Below are 20,365 nucleotides of genomic sequence, written 5' to 3' on the forward strand. Positions count from 1 at the left end.
TAAAATGCAGATGTTAACTTTGAGTTAAAATGGTAATTTATTAGAAGTAAGAGGTAGAAAATAAAAAGAATAAAGCATTGTGATTGTTGAGTAAGAAATACTCCCAAACTCAAACTATATATTACAGGACATGCCTTTTTTTTTCTTCCATAAGTGTTTTCCTGATTTTTTGTTTGTTTGTTTGTTTTTGGGGGGCTTTCAGTGCATCCCCAATTGAGTATTTTAAAATACAGATGCCCATTTAATCTCTTATCATACTCTTCAGTCTCGTGTTTTATCATTTGATTCTCACAAAATTTCTGTGAAAAAGTCCGGGCAAATGAAAATAATTTCCTTGTTGAAAATTGAGAGCGAGAGGCAGAAGGAATATAGGAATTGCCTGAGGACACATAACAACAACAACAAAACAATAATAATAATAATTTGTGAATCTCACCCATATCCTGACTTCAAAAGGAATCTTTTTTCATAATCTAAATTGTTAAAAAAAACAAAACAAAAAAAAACAGGATTGTGCTTTCTTCCTTCGCAGACATCATCAATATTATGTATTATCTATGCTACACACTTTATACTTAACTCCATGTCATCATGCATCACCACTGCTTTTGGTTTTTAAATTAATGTTTATTGTTTTAAAAATGTATTGTGTCTTCTGTGTTGTCTCCAGAGTTATTCTCAACAGTTCTAAGCAATTTGATGATGCTATAGGTTTGCTAAAGATGTGCTTCATCAAGTAGTGACTGGGAATTCCTAGTACTTTGCTGACTTAGTTACCACTTTAAAGTCACTTTTAGGAAGATAATGTAAGATATCAGAGAAAATGATCTGATTCATGGGTCTCCTAAATTAAGGTAGTTCTCAGATACCCAGAAATTAATAAACTCAAAAATGACTAGGCTCAGAATTCCACCAAAAGTTATATAGATTGTGCCTACCAAATTTTCTATTTTATTATGTCCTTTTAGCAATCTACCAAGAACCTCCAGAATTCCAATTTGTTAAATATCTCCTTCTACTAAGCATTCACCAGTGCTGATTAGATTGGAATTGTCTTAGGTTTCTTTTATTTACTTTTTAGGCTCTGTTTTTAACTTCTGATTGTCTTATATCTATTGACCGGCAGTTAGTTTTTATTTTTAAAGTTTATTGGGGTGACAGTTTTTATTTTGTTATATATTATGGAATTTGGGGGGAGAGGTCTTTTTCTTCCAGAGATTTTCTTTGGCAGATACAGTTATTTTGCTTGGTTCTATATCTTTAATTTACCGAGATCACTTTGACAGCTAATATTCTTCTATCACTATGGTTATACTAAATTCTTCTAATAGAGCTTCTATGGTTCATAGTTGTTATCACACTGCACCTTGAACTATAATTGTCACTTTGTTCTCTCCTATTGAACATAAGCTATTGAAGGTAGGAATTCAGTCATAATTTTCTTGATATTTATTTTACCTATATTAATATCTAGCACATAAATAAATATACTCAGAATGTTTATTATATTAATGAGCTTGAGAGCGTCCTTTAAATATTATTAAAATGACAGATTCAGAGTGAAGCCCGGTGCAAGTTTAGAGGTTCTGAATTAGAAATTCTGTTTGAGAATGCTAGAACCATGGGTAAATGCATTGAAAATGAAAGCTAGGTTCATAAACCAGAAGACGGAATAATCCAAAGAGATGTCTCTATAATAAGGATTATTAATCTTGCCACTTGTTTCACGAGAGTTCAGTACTGACTCTCACTAATTAGTATTCTCCAACTGAACACTGTACTTGGGACTAAAATGTCTGTGGTTATCTACATATATTTCTAAAGTTTCTATTTGAACTCTCCTCTTTCCTTGAATTTGAACTGTTCTTTGAACTGGGTTGAAGCCAAATACTAACCTTGACCATATCATTTAACCCTTCTGGGTTTTATAGTTTCGTTTTTTAAAAGGAGCTTCGTTCTGAACCAAGATTCTCAAAAATGAAATGATTTTACAACATTTTCTTGCTATACCCTACTTTTCTGTTTTTTCTTTTCTTTTTTTTTCTTTCTTTTCTTTCTTTTTATTTATTTTTTTTAACAGTTGTTATCCAGAAAAACAATCCCGGAAATTAAAAAGAGAAAAATAGGTGCATTGATGAAAACTTTGCTTATGGGAATTCTACTCCATTTTTGAGTTAATATTTTTTTTCCAATTATTCAGGCATTTATGTGATTATATAAATGCAGAAAATATTTCACAAGACACTATGCATTAATATTATTTACCTTATAATTTCTTCTTTATTTCAACTTTTATTTCTCTCATCATTCAAGTGCAAACAGGGTGAGTTCAGAAGCTCATTTCATATTTAATGATTTACTACAACATTGTAAAGTTTTGTTCACCCTTGATTTTATCTTATTGGTTGCTACACAAATAAAATGACGTGTTCCCATTCTTTGTTTAAGCACTTTGAGTGATTGGCATGACAACTATCAAAATCATTTTCTTCAATCTCTTCCGTTAACACTTAACTGTGAACATATTTAATATGTACAACAAAATGGTTACCAGTAATAATCTAGCTACGTAATCCTCCCTCTTTCATTAACTCTCAAGGTCTGGACAGGGGATCAAGGCTATAAAAGGACTTTTATAAACTTGTCTTAGAAGCTTAATTTTCTTTTAGATTCTTACCCTCCTTTCCTAACACCCATATCAAATTTAAAAGTTTCATTGGATGATTTAGTGGAGTTGGAATTAAATGTGTGTGTTGTAGCTTTATAGTATACTTCTTCTTGATCAGGAGATTACTATTAAAAGATTCTTTTGTCTCTTAAGGAATACAGTTCAATCTAGTGGAACAATTCTCAAAATATTTTGGTCTCAAGAATCTTCTATCCCCTTAAAGATGAAAACCACTGAATAGCTTTTGTTCATATATTTTACATATATTAGGATTTACCATATTAGAAATTAAAATTGAGAGACATTTAAAATATATATTAATTTTATCTGAATTTGTTTTTTCCAGCTCTATTGAGATATAATTGACATATAACATTTTTCAAGTTTAAGGTGTACAACATGTGAATTTAATACACTTACATATTTCAAAATGATTATCAACTAGCATTAGCTAACACTTGCATCATGTCACTTCATTACTATTTTCTTTTTTTGTAGTGACAACATTTAGATCTACTCTTCTAGCAACTTTCAAGTATAGAATACAGTATTATTAACTATAATCACTATTTGTACATTAGATCCTTAGAATATATTCATCATATAACTGGAAGTTTGTATCCTATGATCAAGATTGCCCCATTTTTCCCACCTCCAGTTCCTGGTAACCACCACTTACTCTGTTTCAATGAGTTTAGCTTTTTAAAATTCCACATGCAGTGATATGACACAGTATTTGTTTTTTCCTGTCTGACTTACTTAGTATAATGCCTTCAAGGTCCATGTACGAGTATGTTGCTGCAAATGGCACAATGTCCTTCTTTTCAAGGCTGTATATCACATTTTCTTTATTCTATCATTCATTCGTGGACACTTACGTTGTTTTCATATCTTGGCTATTGTGAATAATGCTGCAATGAACATGGAAGTGTGTATATCTCTTTTAGATCTTGTTTTAATTTCCTCTATATATATACACCTAGAAGTGCGGTTGCTGTATCATATGCTAGTTCTATTTTTAATTTTCTCAGAAATCTTCATACTGTTTTTCATAGAGGATACACCAATTTACATTTCCATCAACAGTGCAAAAGGATTCCCTTTTCTTCACATCCTTGCCAAGAGCTAAATACTTGTTAGCTCTTGTCTTTCTGATGATACCATTCTAACAGCTGTAAGGTGACATCTAACTGTGGATTTGATTTGAATTTCTCTGAGGATAGGTGATATTGAGCACCTTTTCATGTATTTCATGGCCATTTGTATGTGTTGTTTGGAAAAAAATGTCATTTCCTCTGCCAATTTTTAAATTACATTGTTTGGGTTTTGGTTTGTTTTGTTTGTTTGCTCTTGAGTTGTATGGGTTCTTTAAATATTTTGGATATTAAATTTATATCAGATATGTGAGGTCTGACAAGTTCGTGAACTCATCCTAGAAAAAGTGCTACATACCTCATTGCTGAATATCACTATGGTCACCTTTGAAGTACTCCCCTTGGGAAGCTATGCACGGACACCTCACCTAGACCACCCTTCAAAGCAATTTTGGAACTCTTTTTCTGGAATGGCCATCAGAGCTGTCATCGTATTACCCTTGATGTCCAGAATGTCATCAAAATGTCTTCCTTTCAATATTTCCTTTATGTTCAGGTAAAGAAAGAAGTCATTGGGGGCCAGATCAGGTGAGTAGGGAGGGTGTTCCAGTACAGCTACTTTTTATTGACTAAAAACTCCCTCACAGACAGTGCCGTGTGAGCTGGTACATTGTCGTGATGTAAGAGCCATGAATTGTTGGTGAAAAGTTCAGGTCGTCTAACTTTTTCACGCAGCCTTTTCAGCACTTCCAAATAGTAAACTTGGTTAACTGTTTATCCAGTTGGTACAAATTCATAATAAATAATACCTCTGATATTAGAAAAGGTTAGCAATATCATTGCAACAAGTTCTCGAGTTTAGTTGTCAGACCTCGTATGACTTCCAAATATTTTTCCCATTTACTAGGTTGATTTTCCATTTTGTTGATGGTTTCCTTTGTTGTACAGAAGCTTTTTAATTTGATGTAGCCCCACTTGTTTATTTTTGCTTCTGTTGCCTTCCTTTTGGTGCCAAATTTTTAAAAAGTCTTCTCCAAGACCAGTGTCAAGGAGTTTACCCCCTAGTTTTCTTCAAGGAGTTTTACAGTTTCTGATCTTATAGTCAACTCTTTAATCTATTTTTAGTTGACTTTTGTGTATGGTGTAAGATAGAGATCCAGTTTCATTCTTTTCTCATGGCTATCTAGTTTTCCCAGCACCAATTATAGAACAAACTATTCTTTCCCCATTATATATTATTGGCTCCTTTTTCATAAATTAATTGCCCATATATGCATGGGTTGATTCCTGGGTTCTCTATTCTGTTCCATTTCTCGCTGTGTCTGTTTTTTTCAATGCTAATACAATACTGTTTTGATTACTATACCTTTGTAGTATAACTTGATATCAGAAAGTATGATGCCTCCAGCTTTTTTATTATTTTATAAGATTGCTTTGACTCTTCAGGGTCTTTTGTAGTTCCATACACATTTTAATATTGTTTGTTCTATTTCTGTAAAAAAAATGACATTGAAATTTTGATAGAAATTGTATTGAATCTGTAGGTCATTTGGGGTATTATGGGCCTTTTAACAATATTAATTCTCTCAATGCATGAGAATGAAATAGCTTTCCATTTCTTTGTGTCTTCTTCAATCTCATTCAGGATGTCATAGTTTTCAGTGTATAGATCTTTCACTTCCTTGGTGAAATTTATTCCTAAATATTTTATTCTTTTCTATGTTATTATGAATGGGATTTTATCTTTCTTAATTTATCTTTCTGATAATTTGTTTTTAGTGTATAGAAAGGCAACTGATTTTGTGTAATGATTTTATATCCTAGGCAATATACCAAATTTGTTTATTAGTTCTAACAGTCTTTTGGTGGAGGTTTTAGTGTTTTCTATATATAATATCATGCCGTCTTCCTTTCCAATTTGGGTGCTTTATATTTCTTTATCTTGACTGATTGTTCTGGCTGGGACTTCTAGTACTATGTTGAATAAAAGTGATGAGAGTGGACATCCGTATCTTGTTCCTGAACTGAGGAGAAAGATTTCAGCTTTTCATTATTAAATATGATGTTAGCTGTGGCCTTGGTATTTATGACAGTATATTGAGATACGTTCCCTCTCTACTCAGTTTGTTGAGAATGTTTATCATGAAAGAATGTTCAATTTTTTCAAATGCTTTTTTTGCATCTGTTAAGATGATCATATGATTTTTATCTTTTATTTTGTTAATGTGGTGCATCACATTAATTGATTTGTGGATGTTGCAACATGCTTGCATCCCTGGGATAAATCCAACTTCATCATGGTGTATGATTCTTATGATGTATTGTTGAATTTTGTTTGCTGATATTTCTCTGAGGATTTTTGCCTTTATGACTTTAGGGATTATGGTTTGTAATTCACTTTTTCTGTAGTGTCCTTGTCTGGTTTTGGTATCATGGTAATGTTGGCCATGTAAAATGAGTTTGGAAATGTTCATTCTTCTACTTTTTGAAAGAGTCTGAAAAGGATTGGTATCAATTCTATAAATCTTAGGTAGAATTCACTGGTGATGCCCTCTGGTCCTGGACTTTGGTTTCTTAAGAGAGTTTTGATTATTGATGCAATCTTCTTACTAATAATTGGTCAGTTCAGAGTTTTCATTTCTTTATGATTCGTTCTTGGTGAGTTATATATCTCTAAGAATTTATTCATTTCTTCTAGGTTACCCAGTTTGTTGGTATATAATTTTTTATAATGGTCTTTTATGATCCTTTATATTTGCATGGTATCAGTTATAAGTATGTTAATTTATTTAAAACAATAATAAACTTTTTTAAAATTACAGTTTATTGGGGTGACAATTGTTAGTAAAGTTACATGGGTTTCAAGTATACAATTTTGTAATAAACTTTTATGTAAAACAATAAATCACACATTTTAATGAAAAATAACCATATTATCCAAAAACAAAAAATGAGAAAATTGACATTTTTGCAAAACTTGTTATTGTCAGTTTAATAGAAGACAGGTGGATTCTGATAAATGATTCTGCATTCATCTGTTGTGATATATTGTTTTGAATCTAGTATCGTTCAGATATGTAGTACAAAAAGAAAAAAAAAATATTTTGGCTTTTTTAGATCACTGTGGTTAATGTCCTTTGATACTACATCAAAACTTATCAAGTGGTAGTTTTCTAAATATTAGCTGCAATATGATATCTAAAACCCTATTAATATACTTTTTATACATTGTTCCATTAAAATCCATGCATTTATCTTGCAATGAATCTTTTATTCATGATTTTGTAACATCATACATAGTTTGTTTGGAAAATACTGGTTTACTGACTCACACATATATTCCAAATGGGAACACATTTCATTACACAATATCCAAAAACAAATCATATTTGTTAATATCACCACTGGCTTACATCTTCAGTATTGGAACATATTAAGTTTAGAGTAGTGGGTAGAAGCTTTCCAAAATTCAAATATTTGCTTCAAAGATTAAATTTTATTATTAGCAGCAAATAGTTGTTTTTTGAGTGACAAGTATGCTTTATTCATTTTCGAGCATAGCAAATACCCAATATCCAACTTTGAATAACTATAGTTTCTCTGTCAGTCATTTGTATAAGTAAATATGGTATTCCTTTGAAAGGGGGATAGTTAAGCTTTCAACTCAAACCATTGTATTGTTCATTTGCTTTTTCTCAAGATAATCTTATACTTTGATATGTAACAAATGTATTTTATGTGCATTTCTCATTTAATTAACCAGAGTATTAAAATAGCTTACATTAAAAGGTTAAAGTTTATAAAGATAATAATTATATGTCTTCATCAGATTTTATACAAATATTTTACTGTTTTTATTGTTAAGAAAAGTGAATTTATTATTGTTCCATATTTCAGGGTAGAATACAATAACTACTAGAATAATTTAGTGCTAGTTCCTTGATTTTTGATAGCAATTTTACCAACAGTAGTTTTTGCACCATCAGTGCAAATATCAACAAAGTGAAAAGGGGAAATAACACTTTTTATTTACATGAAACTATTTTGATATCCTGGATTTCCTCAAAAGGTGTCTGGAACCTCCAGGCCTATAGTATAGATAAGATTTTGAGACACACTGGTCTGGTGAACAGAGCTTCCATCTAGAGATAGGGTACCCAATGGATATCTCAGCTTTCCTGGAATTATTTTGTAATTTGAGATAAATTTCTTAAACTTAACCTCTTAATCTTAATTATTTTATCTATAAAATCTATAAAAAATAAAGGTTAATGGTATTCAATCATACACACACACACACACACACACACACACACACACACACATATATGTATATATACTGTGTCTCATTAGAACTAACTAAATGCTTTATCCCAGTGCCCACACAGAGATAAAATGTGATACATTTTCATATGGTTAATTAGTGAAGTTCATCCTTTTTTGTTACAACATAATAGTAGATGTTACTGATAATTCCTAAAAGTTGCATGAAAATTGGGGCAGTGTGTATTTATTATAGTTACATGGCAACTTTACATTATTTCAATATTAGTGATTTGAAATGGGATTACATTAGGGTAGAGTGCTATTTTTCTATCTTGTATTGAACCAAAAGTTGAATTAGGAAAATCATTCTTAAAATACATTTAAATTTTGTCTTACAAAAAGTAGTAATGGCATTTTCAAGCTAATTGAATTATATTGCTAAGTAAGGATGATTATTAAAAAGAACTTCTAAAACTTCTGTCTTTGTTAACAATGCACCTCTACCATTCCTTCATATATCTAGTTAACAGTCATCATTTTTCCCTTGTAGATTATTCTGAAACTCCTATTGATTCAGCAGTATTATTTAAAGGCCTTTTTTTAAAAATCACTTTATAGAGCTGTAATTTGATTTGATAAGTAAAATTAGCTTGACCTTCCAACATATACCTTGTGACTATACAAAACTCTACAATATTTCTGTAAATATTGATGATAATCTTGGCCATTTCTACTTCAGAAATTATGCTGTTATAATGCTCTCTCTATTCTGTATCATAACAACCCAGATATATGTTTGAGCAGCTTTCTCACTTTCCATTAAAACTCACTCACACAAAGTATTATTAGTATACTAAGAACAGCAACAAAACTATTTCCGTAAGCTTGCCATTTAAACTAATGCAAAAACATTTCTCTTATCCCTACAAACAGTTGGAAGTGCTGAATAATACGGATTACTGATCTGAGTTCTTACAGAAGACAGGAAAACCCCAGTGGCATACACAGAGATGGGACAAAAACTAATGTTAAGAGCACAAGGTGACTCTGTGATTACATTTGGGTGTGAGTTTAAACAAACTCTTGCAATAAATCTTGAACCTATCTATACAGGACTGCCCAATAAGTAACAGGTGTTAGACATACTCTGTCTGACTGGTTTTGTTAAAAAAAAAAAAAAAAAAATCAAAACTTTTTCCTATTAGGTAAGGAAAAAAATATCTCCTTATGAGAAATCAAGACCTGAGATCACTGTCTCAGGTGATATGGAGTATGAATATAACATACTGTGTGCTGCAGAAATCCTCACTTCAACAGATTAGTGAAAAATTGTCCTGGCTCACACATCCCTTGGAAACCTGGAACACCACTCTAAAGCCACCCTTTTATAATCCAGGCTGGTTGGAATTTACTGAGGAAGACATTCAAGCCTCACTAAAGAGGAGCTTGCAATTAAAAATAAGTCACAACACGAATGAACAAAGTGTCCTGAATAAATCATCATGTCTAACAAAAAGAAGCCAGAATTTTGAGGTAATATAACTAAATTAAAGTAATTAAAAAATCTAATATGTTTAAAATGATTAAAGCAATAAAGGAAAGCATAAAAACTATAAGAACAGACAAAAACACAATGAAAGTAGAAAATTTAAAAAAATACATACACCTGGAAAAATAGTAAAAAAACATAAAAAATAAATCTATATTTGAAAATAAAATAATTGAAACAATATAAACACTCATTAAATGGATTAAATAGTAGCTAAAGCAATCATTAGTAATTTGGAAGTTATTTGTGAGAGAATTATCCAGAATGACAGCACAGATGTATTAAAAAAATGAAAAATTTGAGACATGAAGTTAGAATATATCTCAAAAGAGTTTGTAAGACTTGTTCAGAGTCCTTAAGAAAGAATAGAGGAATTTTCATAGAGAAAATTTTCAAAAATATAATGCCAAATCTTTTCCAGACTTGATAAAAGGTAAGACACAATGGTGAGTGGAGTAAAAAACTAAGAAATCGTTAAATATGAATTGTCTTTCCCAGCATTTTCCTCAGTGCCTAGCATGATAACACAGCAAAAGCAATTTTGATGATACTGACAGTAAATCATCATGTAAAATAATCATTATGCATTCTCTAAAATTAAGAAAGTATAAGTATTTAAGTGACAAACATAAGTTTTTTTTTAATTTCATGTGTTTATTACCTATTTTTAACTTTTAGCATTTTATTGTGTAACTTGAGGCTTGTTATCTATAATCTGGTGCTTGGGCTCCCCCATTTCCATTTACTTCCAATAATTGATAATTATTGTTTATAATTTTGCCTTATTTCAGTGATACTAATAGAAGAATATATCCCTATTAACACTAAATTCTAAAGACTTGCTGAAAAAAATCCCATGAAAGAAAAACAATGGATCACAAATCTGAATGCCCTAATCTTAGTCCTTTATTGTTTCCTTAAACTAAATTTACTTTAAAATAACATGACATATTTTAGATTATACTAAGAATATAAAATGTAAGTAAAGATTCCCAAATGGCCTAAAATATTAAAAAGTGTATGCTTGTTGATATTTGTAGAGACGGATATAGTGTTGCCTGTCAGCACTAAATTTAAACTGAAGTACACCTTAACTATCTCGATAAGATAAATATGATAATTTACTTTATAAGTGTGTATTTAAATTCATCATTTTCACAGCCTTTAATTTTCCCTATGCCTTTCAAATTCCTGCAAAATTCCTCTGGAGGGCACTATTATCATAACTAATACAATTAGCTCCAGCTGGCTGTGAAGGTGAAAAGCACTGGATCTCTTTCAGTGCTGCTTGCCTATTTCAAATCACAGTGTTCGGCATAACTTTAACTTTCCGTCTGGTCCTTTTGAAGATTGCAGAAGTTATCCGCAGTCACATTATACCCTATTTAAAAACAAATACCATTTCTGCCTGTTTATTACTTCTTGGTAAAAAAAGCTAAGGAGGGGCAAGTGTGAATGTGACTTTTGCATGGGAATTTATTTTTTCTAATTGCTTTAATACAAAGTAAATAGGAGTTTGAGTAGTAGGACAGAAATCTGCTAAACATAAAATTGCATCCAAATTTAATTTTCTTCAATATCATCTTTTGATCACTAAAAATGAGAATTCAAGGCAAAAAACAAAAACAAAAAAAAACACCTCTAAGGTCAAAGTTATTTTTATGTTTTGTATATCTGTGGAGAATACATGGTATTTTAGGAAAATGGGGCTTCTCAGAAAGCTGGATGTGAGGACTATTACCTTGATAATCAGTTCCTTAAATAATTTGTGATCCCACTCAGAATTCTAACTGAAAAGTAATGCATTTTATTGAAAGTCAATTGAGATAATTACTTATATACATAACACCTGGATCACTGTACTATTTGTTTGTCATAGTCCCTTTTTAGTATCTTTAAATACTTTGTATTTTTCCATCTTTTTCATTCTCTGCTTAATAGAAAAATCAAAAGGTGTTGGAGATTTCATTCGAGTAAGCTTCTAAATTACGACCAGAAATTAAATATTACCTTCTAGATAAAAGTTTTCAGAAATATTGTCTTTCATTTTAATGATGTATATTCAGAAATAGATAATTTTAATAGATTTATATAGAAATGCAACTATAATTTTTGATATTGAGAGGGAAAGAGAAGAAAGTAATACATCTAGAAAATAATTTTAAAAAGGAGAAAATACATCTCTTAATTTTACAAAAAGGTACATTTCCCTGAAGTACTATTCATTTCTGAACTATTAGCAAATATGTTAATGTTTACTTTAATATTAACCTCTCTATCTGAAGCAAATCATTACATGTTGATAACATTTATAAGAGGCATATCTTTTTCTTTCAAAGACAATGATCTTCTACTATCCTCAGCAGATTATATAATTGTATTGATCAATGGCTAATCTCAGTGTGGGCGATGACTCTAAGGAAGATAGTGGTTGGGAAGGGGGTTTTGGAAGTGAGCGTGTTCTACTTCCTACAATTTTCTAGTAGAGAACTACAACAGCAAAGTGATCTCATGCAGCGAAGTAGTCTCAAGAGCTTCCTGTTGTCTTAAGAATTCATGTAATTTTTCATTTCACTTCATGTAATTCCATGTGTTTTAAAAGAAAGAGAACATCCAAAATACTGTGTCATGTTCACCCCTGAGTTCAGTGCTCCTGGGATTCCACGGCCAAACCTGTACTTGAGAAACAAGTAAGAAAATGGCATTTGTAGTTAAATACAGGGTCAGATCTTAAGTTTATCACTTTCCGGTATTAGATTTTATACATTTATTTGATTTTTCTAAACCTTGGTTACCCCTGTAAATTGGAGTCAATGTTAGACTGAATCAAAATGCTATGAAATTGCTATTTATGCAAGTTAAAAATAGTGAATACGGAAAATTTCTTATAGTTCAAGCTAGTAATGGCCTTAGCCTCTCACACACATATGAACTAATGTACGCAAAGCTCCCAATAAAGAGCTTGACTCATAGTAATTTTAATTATGTTAAGAATATTGTTCAGAGCTCTATGCCAACAGTATAAATAAAGTATTCTTTATATTACACATAAAATGCCCTTCATCATGATGAGTGAAAAGTCCATACAACTAGAAGTTATAGTTACATTTTTACCACTCCTTAGCTATGAGAGGAAACATCAACATTGTTATTTCTTAAACAACTGATTCACTTGGTTTGCTAAAATGATTATCTGAGATAATATACAGTGGGTGCCAAAGAAATGTATACACATTTTCAGAAAGGAAAACTGTAATACTCAATATATACCCATAACAAAAGATGAATACAAGTCACGTTTGACTTCTACAATTACCAGACGTGCTCAAAGTGGTTACCATCAGCGTCCAGACACTTCTGATTATGGTGAGCTACTGCCTGAGCAACGCTGACCAAAGTGTCCAGTTGTACACATGTTTTGGCACCCCTGATATATTAGCATGTCTGTCATTAAAGAAAGGGTAGAATAATACACATAGATACTATGCAGTGCAAACAAACATGCCAGGTACTATTCTAGATGTGGGAATATGGCAGTTAATAAGGCAAAATCCACCCCTTCTGGAAGCATATACACTAGTAAAAGGATACTGATAATAAGTAGTTTATTTAAAAACAAATAATTGCATATAAATATATGAAAGAAGAAAGTCGTGGCATGTAATATGTACTTAACATACATTTTTAAAAATTCAACTTTTCTTTCATCATTGTATATCCACAGTATTAAATCATGGCTCATCATTCATTTTCCTTTATAGTGTAATTTATGTGTATATAGGATAAGAGTGTCCACATATTTGGAGAATTTTAAGAATTCTGAATTATTAGCTTCCCTGGATAACAAATGTCTGTGAAGAAACCTCACTCCTCTTTTCCTTCTTCAATGCATTAGCAATGATACTTGGTTCTGGTTAAAAGGTTCAGTAGCACCATAAAATTTTAAGGCTAAATCAAATCTCTGTTAAGAAATATGATAATTGTTACCTAGCTGTCTGAATTATATTTCCCTAAATAACCAGCCTTCCTAAGTGAAACATTTTTATCTCACCTTCTCTTTTTATAGTTGCATCCCTTTGGAATCTTTTATCATTTTATTGCATTTGAAGCAATTTCTTTTTTAGGTAAAAAAGAACTATTTGAACTTTACAAACAGATATAAATGGAAATAAAGAAGAGGAAGGTCAGATTTTGGGTCTGTTAACCTTGGCAGTGTCCTTTGAAAGCAGTCCCCAGGTAGCTCTAACTTCTGCGAGCATTTGTGAGCCTGAGAGCATGCCGAGGCCCAGCCAGCTTGACAAACTGACAGAGGTCAAGTTTTCACACAATGAACAATTTCCTTGAGATAAAGTGAAATTGGTACTTAAGCATACACTCTAATGAGCAGCCCCCTGTCTTTAGCTCCCATTTTAAAGTATCCTCAAGGTTTCCAGTATAATTTCATTTGACCTTTAGCTAAAGACTGTGTATTGCTAGATCACCAATTTCCCCTGATCCCTGGAGTGTCAGCACTTGTGAGAAACCCGTACTGCACATAAGGCGGGTGTTCATTATCCCTGTTTAAGAACAACCTGTCCCTCTTCTCAACCTGAACCCATTCCCCCTGATCTCCAGTCTCTCCTTTGATGAGATGACAAAAATTTTCAGACTATTTCTTCAAATTCCCCAAACAGCATTTTTTGGATTGACATATACTGGCTCGTGAAGAAAACATGGTTATTGGCTATCTAAACTGTTGGTACTTTTTGGACCAATTAAAAGATGTGGGGACTTTTGTAAGGTTACAGTAAGCACAGAGTGTTTGTATTATTGGAACCTCAAATCATTTATGTAAACTTCTTTTTTTCCTATTTTGATTCAAAATTAGGATTATATAACAATTAGTATAATTGTTATAATATAACATATTATTTTGTTAATATAATATACTATAATAGTATAGTATAAATGTTATGATAAGGTTAGTAACTGTCTTTAATATATCACATTGTTGTTACAAAAAAGACAAATCCTTTTTGAATCAACTGATGTACAGATACTATCATAGAGATTATTAGGGACAAACACTTATTCCCAGTAATTATATCTGCCTAAGGGGAGAAAATTTCCATTCTGCTTCCAAGAGGGAAGACTGTGGATGGGACACTTTCATTTTTTCTATATTTTCTCATTTCCTCCTGTCAACGGCATAGCCATGAATTATTTACCCAGTGCCCTATGGGTACTAAGAAGCCAAGGTGATCTGCTTTTTCTGTCATATAACCATCCTGAGATGGCCTTGACCCTGCAGTTTGGTAGAGTAATTGAATTCTGCAATGAAGTATTAAGGAGCACATTGTAGCTGTACACCAAAGCTATGTGCACCAATTCAATTTTTATCAAGAAAGCTGTATTATCTTTATTTATATCATTCATGTGTATCTTTCAATCAGTTGCAAAGGTGTCAGGGAAAATAAATCCACAATATACATAAATACCCTTTTAATCTGTAGCATGGCACATGTTATCACCTTGTTATTTTTGCTCATTCTAATGAATAAAAATTTGAAACAATGAACAGTTTTGTCAGAATTTAAATTGGTTTTAGATTTTAGATCTGGAGATATATATAATTTAATGATTTAGATATTTAAAACACGGTGCACATTTTGTGACCTTTTAGTTAGTTATATAACAAATTCAAATAAAATAATAATAATAACTGCTGGAATTTATCAAGACTGTGGTACATGTTATTTATGGTATTAAATGTTTAATCAGTGCTATCTTATTTAATTTACAGAAATCCAGACAGTTAGATGTTATTTCTGTTTCACAGCTGAGTAAACTGAGCTACAGAAATGATAGATCAATTTTTGAAAGTTACATGGCTTGTAAGTCTTGAAATTCACATTCATGTCAGGATTGTCTCCAGAACCCACTGTGCTAACTACTGTACTTTCCTGCCCTCAGAAAAAGGTATGGAAAATTTGCTCCATTCTCAGACTGCGTTTAGCAGAAACAGATGATTGTTGTACCTCTCTCCCAGCTTCAGTATAACTGCATTTCATTAATATTACAAAATGGGGCAGTTTGGGTTTTATAGCTTCGTCTTTTACACTATTTTCTAAAACATATATCTGACACCCAAGATTTATAAATATATAATAGTTTTCTCCAATTGATCTTTTCAACCACAGATCTAATGAACTTGTGCCATCAGTAATGGAAAAGCATCTGACAATTTGAATAAATCATATGAAGAGTTATGATGGACAGTTTCTTTACAGTAAAAACAACAACAAAAAATAATATATAATACAGAAGAAAGAAAGAAGAATCTCTGTATGGCTCATATGTCTAGGATGAGTTTAACACATTAGGGCCTAGAGTCTACATTTTGGGCAACACCTATACTAGTCTTAGGTCCATCCACCTTTACTTGTCCATATCCGCAGCAGGAACATATATACAAGGAATTTTCCACTTTCTTCATTCTACCAACAAGTTATTTGCCTGAGTCCTCCCATTAGAAGTAAATATTGATTCAACAAATATGTATGTTTTCAAGCCAACCCCTCATAATTTGGAATTTGAGTTCTTCTGTTGAGTTTAGTTAGTTATTTTTCCCTAAAATTGGAGTGCTGCTTTCGGAATTGAGGGCGCAAAAAAATCCTTTGGTAATTGGAACTTGGAGAAACAGACAAATGTTGTACAACAAACAAAAAAATTTATCAAGTACTAGAAAAAGAAGCGTGAATACTGCAAAGGGAGCCCAGAGATGACAATGATTGATTGTGTTTGGGGATATTGGTAGGGTGAACAACTGTTCTGGGTTGCCTAGGACTGAGAGATTTCCCTGGATTCAGGACTTTCAGTGCTAAAATCAGGACAGTCTGGGCAAACTGGGACTTTTGCTCAACCTAAATTAGAAAATCGCTCAGTGAGAAGATACGTCTGAGGACAAACGTTTAATGATAACCATGTTGTTATTTCTAACAATTATTAGACTTTTGTGCTAGACATTATTTTCTGGTAACTTAATGTGGCCATCCTATGTTATAAAGATTATTATTATCTTTATTACAATGAAACAGAGGTGTATAGAAGTTGGTCAGGTAAATGTGTGAATTAGGATAGAATAAAATACTCAGGAATAGTGGGGACAAAGGGCACTAGAGAGTAAAAGAATTCAACATTAGTTTTGTTTTTAAACTCCTTCTATCCAAATAAGTAACATCAACAGACTGTGTCTGCCCAACAGCCACTAGTTTGAGACTTCTAAGGAATTAATAGAAAATGTTGCACAATGAACATGGGAAAAGAAAAACATTGCAGGAAAAGTGTACTCCTTGCCAAGGAAAAACAGTGTAAAAGAGACAGACCCTGAAATGTTTGGTATGGCAGGAACATTGGCTTTTGGGAAAGGAGAGAAAAGAAGAATTGTTAGTAAAATAGATTAGGGCCATATTTAATCACATATGTGTTATTATGTTGTAAACAGTGATCATTTGTCACAGGTTCTTAGTAGGCGTGTGACTATGATTTTTGAAAGATAAGTTTTGTGCAGCATTGTCAATAATTTTAAAAGTGGGGAAGGAGAGAAAGAGCAGTTAATACATTATGGCTACGAGTATTTTCTCTTAATAGCATAATGATCTGAATGAAGTCAAGGACAGTGGAGTTGAAGAGCATAGAGTCAAAGGCATATAGAAGGTTGAACTGAGTAATCTTAGCATATGACTGAATAAGGTAGTCAAGGAGAAGCAAAATATGTGGAGGCTTAGAAACCTTCTTGCTTAAATGAATTAATAAAGTGTGATTCATTATGAATGATTTGAAAATGCAGGAAGTGGAGCAGATTTGAGCTGCAGAGAATCAGGGAATATAGTCATAGTTAGTTTAAATATGCATGTGATTTCATGTTCTCCAATGAAAGAGTGAATTGGAAAGTTGTTTTGTCATTATTATACCATAAGCCCTAAGGTGAGCATGCTGGTAGAAATTTTATAAACTTGGTGGAATGAGCCTGGCTTTACAACAAATTAGGCAGAGAAGTTGGCAAACAATAAAGTGGAACTCTGCCAAGTAGGTTAATGGTCCTGAAAACCATTTTAACCCAAGATGGGAAAAAAAAAAAAATGTGGGGGGATTAATGAACTAGCAGTCTTTACTTTTAACTTCAGAACAAGTCGTATTTTATAGTCTTCTAGGATGCTGTGTAGGGAATATTTTGTCAGGCTAATTCATCAACATTATTATTTATGTCCTGTCTATAGTGCAGGGCATTTTATAAAATAATGTGCTAGATAGGAAGAGATACAATTCCTTTCCCCCAAGGTTATATTGCGAAAGAGACATGTCAGAAACCATTCTCAATTATGGGTGACTTTTCAGAATGATAATTTATTGATTTTGGACTAATAAAGTTATAGCCAGCTCTCCATTGCTTCACACATACACACACACACAAACACACACACACACAAACACACACACACACACACACCCACACACACTGAATCTCTATATCAAAATAATCAGGGAAGTGTTTTACAGAGAAAGTGACACATCTCAATTCAAAAAAACATTTATTGTACATCTATTTGTATGCAAAGCTTTGTTCTAGGTACTGCTTAGTGAAAAATAAAGATTAACAACACATTTTTGAGTTAAAAAGCATATAATAATTTTTCAAGATGGAAATTTTCAGGGCATTTTTATGCATATTATCTCATTTGATTTTCACAATATCCTATGGAATCCATAAGTGAGCTATTGTCTTACGTCTTAAACATAATGCAATTGTCTTATAGATAAGGTAATATAATGTCTTTACATTTGTGATAAAGTTCTTGGTAGTTAAATAAATGAGTCAGTGTCACAAGTGGGGGATGAAAAAATAGGAAAAGGTTAAATTAAGAAGTCTGTAGCCTGAAGTGAAAAATTTAGATTAAGATCAGCAAGCACACAGCATTTGCACCAGACCCCCCATTCTTTCGACCACTGCAAACATTACCAATCAACTCCACAACTCTTTTCTATTAAGCTGGAATTGGCCTCAAAACACCTCTCTACACAGCCCTTCAAACAGCCATTACTGTCTATTGTAAGTGGCATTTGTCATGAAATCTATTTGTCATCAGATTTAGAAAAGACAATTGAAAAGCTAAAAGATACCAATGAAGGGGAAAAAAATGTTTGAGAGAATGATTCAGACAATATTTTTTTTGGAATTGTTTTGCGAAGAAATGTGGTACAAGAAAGAAGAAGATAATTAAAACGCAGGATATTATTTATGGGATAGTAGAAGGTATATTGGTAATTAGAATTCTAGGAGAAGATTATAGTAAAACTGATAAATGATCATCAGGTATGGGCCAGAAGACCTTTGTCTTATGCAGGAGTCATTCTCTCTCTTGCTCTTTTCTTCTTTCCCCCCAGTTCACAGAGAGAAAAATTCTTCTTTGGAAAAATTGAATGATAAATACTCACGGATTCTTTGATATCCAGAACTCTTATATGGTGAAAGTTAGCAAAGAAACGATTAATTCCTTTATTCCTTATTCACATTTCTGCTCCCAAACAAGTGGAAGCTGGATGCATGTCCACCCCCTTCTTATTTCCACTCTCCCAGACAATAAATGGAAGCATCCTTCTCTCAAGAAACTGACTAGCCCTAAAGAAAACATTCTCTACAATCTGCATTGGAGAAGTGGCCTCATGAAAATGCTTTCTTCTCCTGCTAATTCTAATTCTAATTCTAAACATGTCTTTTTACCCATTCTTCCAATCAACATTTTAGTCCTTCACTCTTTTTTTTTAATATGATGATTTTTTTAGAGCAGTTTTAGGTTCACAAAAGGAAATGCTAGAAAGTGCTTTTTAGGCAAGAGATGAATATTGCAGATGGAAAGTCAAAGACAGGATTTAATGAAGACCAACAAAAAGCATAAATATCTAGTAAGTTTAAGTGCATACTGATGGTATAAAACAATAATATTCATAGTAATTTAATTTTACATGTGTATACATACAGAATTAAAATATGCAGTAGCAATAACATTGCACAGAATGGGGATTAAATAGAGTTTCTAAATGTTCTAAGTGGTCCGGGATGTTGGTAATTTTTATTTCCGGTGTGGTATTTTCGTAGATGAGTTCATTTTATTATTAGGAACTGTAAGGTTTGATTTATGTGCTCTTCTGTATGTCTGTCTATCTACTATGTTCCAGTGAAATAGTTTTTAAAAATGTTGAAAATCTATAAACGAGTAACAAATTTAATAAAATAAACAAGAACATGGCAAATAAATTCTGTTAATTCCAGTCTTATGTCTCATCAATTCCCTATTTTTTTGTTCTGGTCTTAGTACAATCTATTTTAAAAGAAAAACTAATATTGTCTTCTGTTAATAGCAATAGTTCAGACCATATATCCTGACTATAAATAGTAGAAAAAATGGAACACATACCCTTTTATTGTATTGCTATCCTCACAGTGTCAAGAAAAGCCCTAAGGGACAAAAAAAGTAAACAAACCAATAAATAAATAAGAAAAAAATACAGAAAAGAAAAAGAAAACACTTGGAAAGCAGTAATATAACCCTAACCTGTTATCCATGTCAGGTTGTTGATTTCTTTTAATAATCAAGTCTTGGTTCCTTTTTTTTGGTCACTTTTTAAAATAATTTTTATTAAATTTACTGGGGTGACATTGGTTAGTAAAATCATATAGATTTCAAGCGTACAGTTCTATAGTGCATCATCTATATATTGCATTGTGTGTTTACCACCCAGAGTCAGTTC

This window comes from Rhinolophus sinicus, linkage group LG02, assembly GCF_036562045.2.
Source record: "Rhinolophus sinicus isolate RSC01 linkage group LG02, ASM3656204v1, whole genome shotgun sequence".
Taxonomy (NCBI): Eukaryota; Metazoa; Chordata; class Mammalia; order Chiroptera; family Rhinolophidae; genus Rhinolophus; species Rhinolophus sinicus.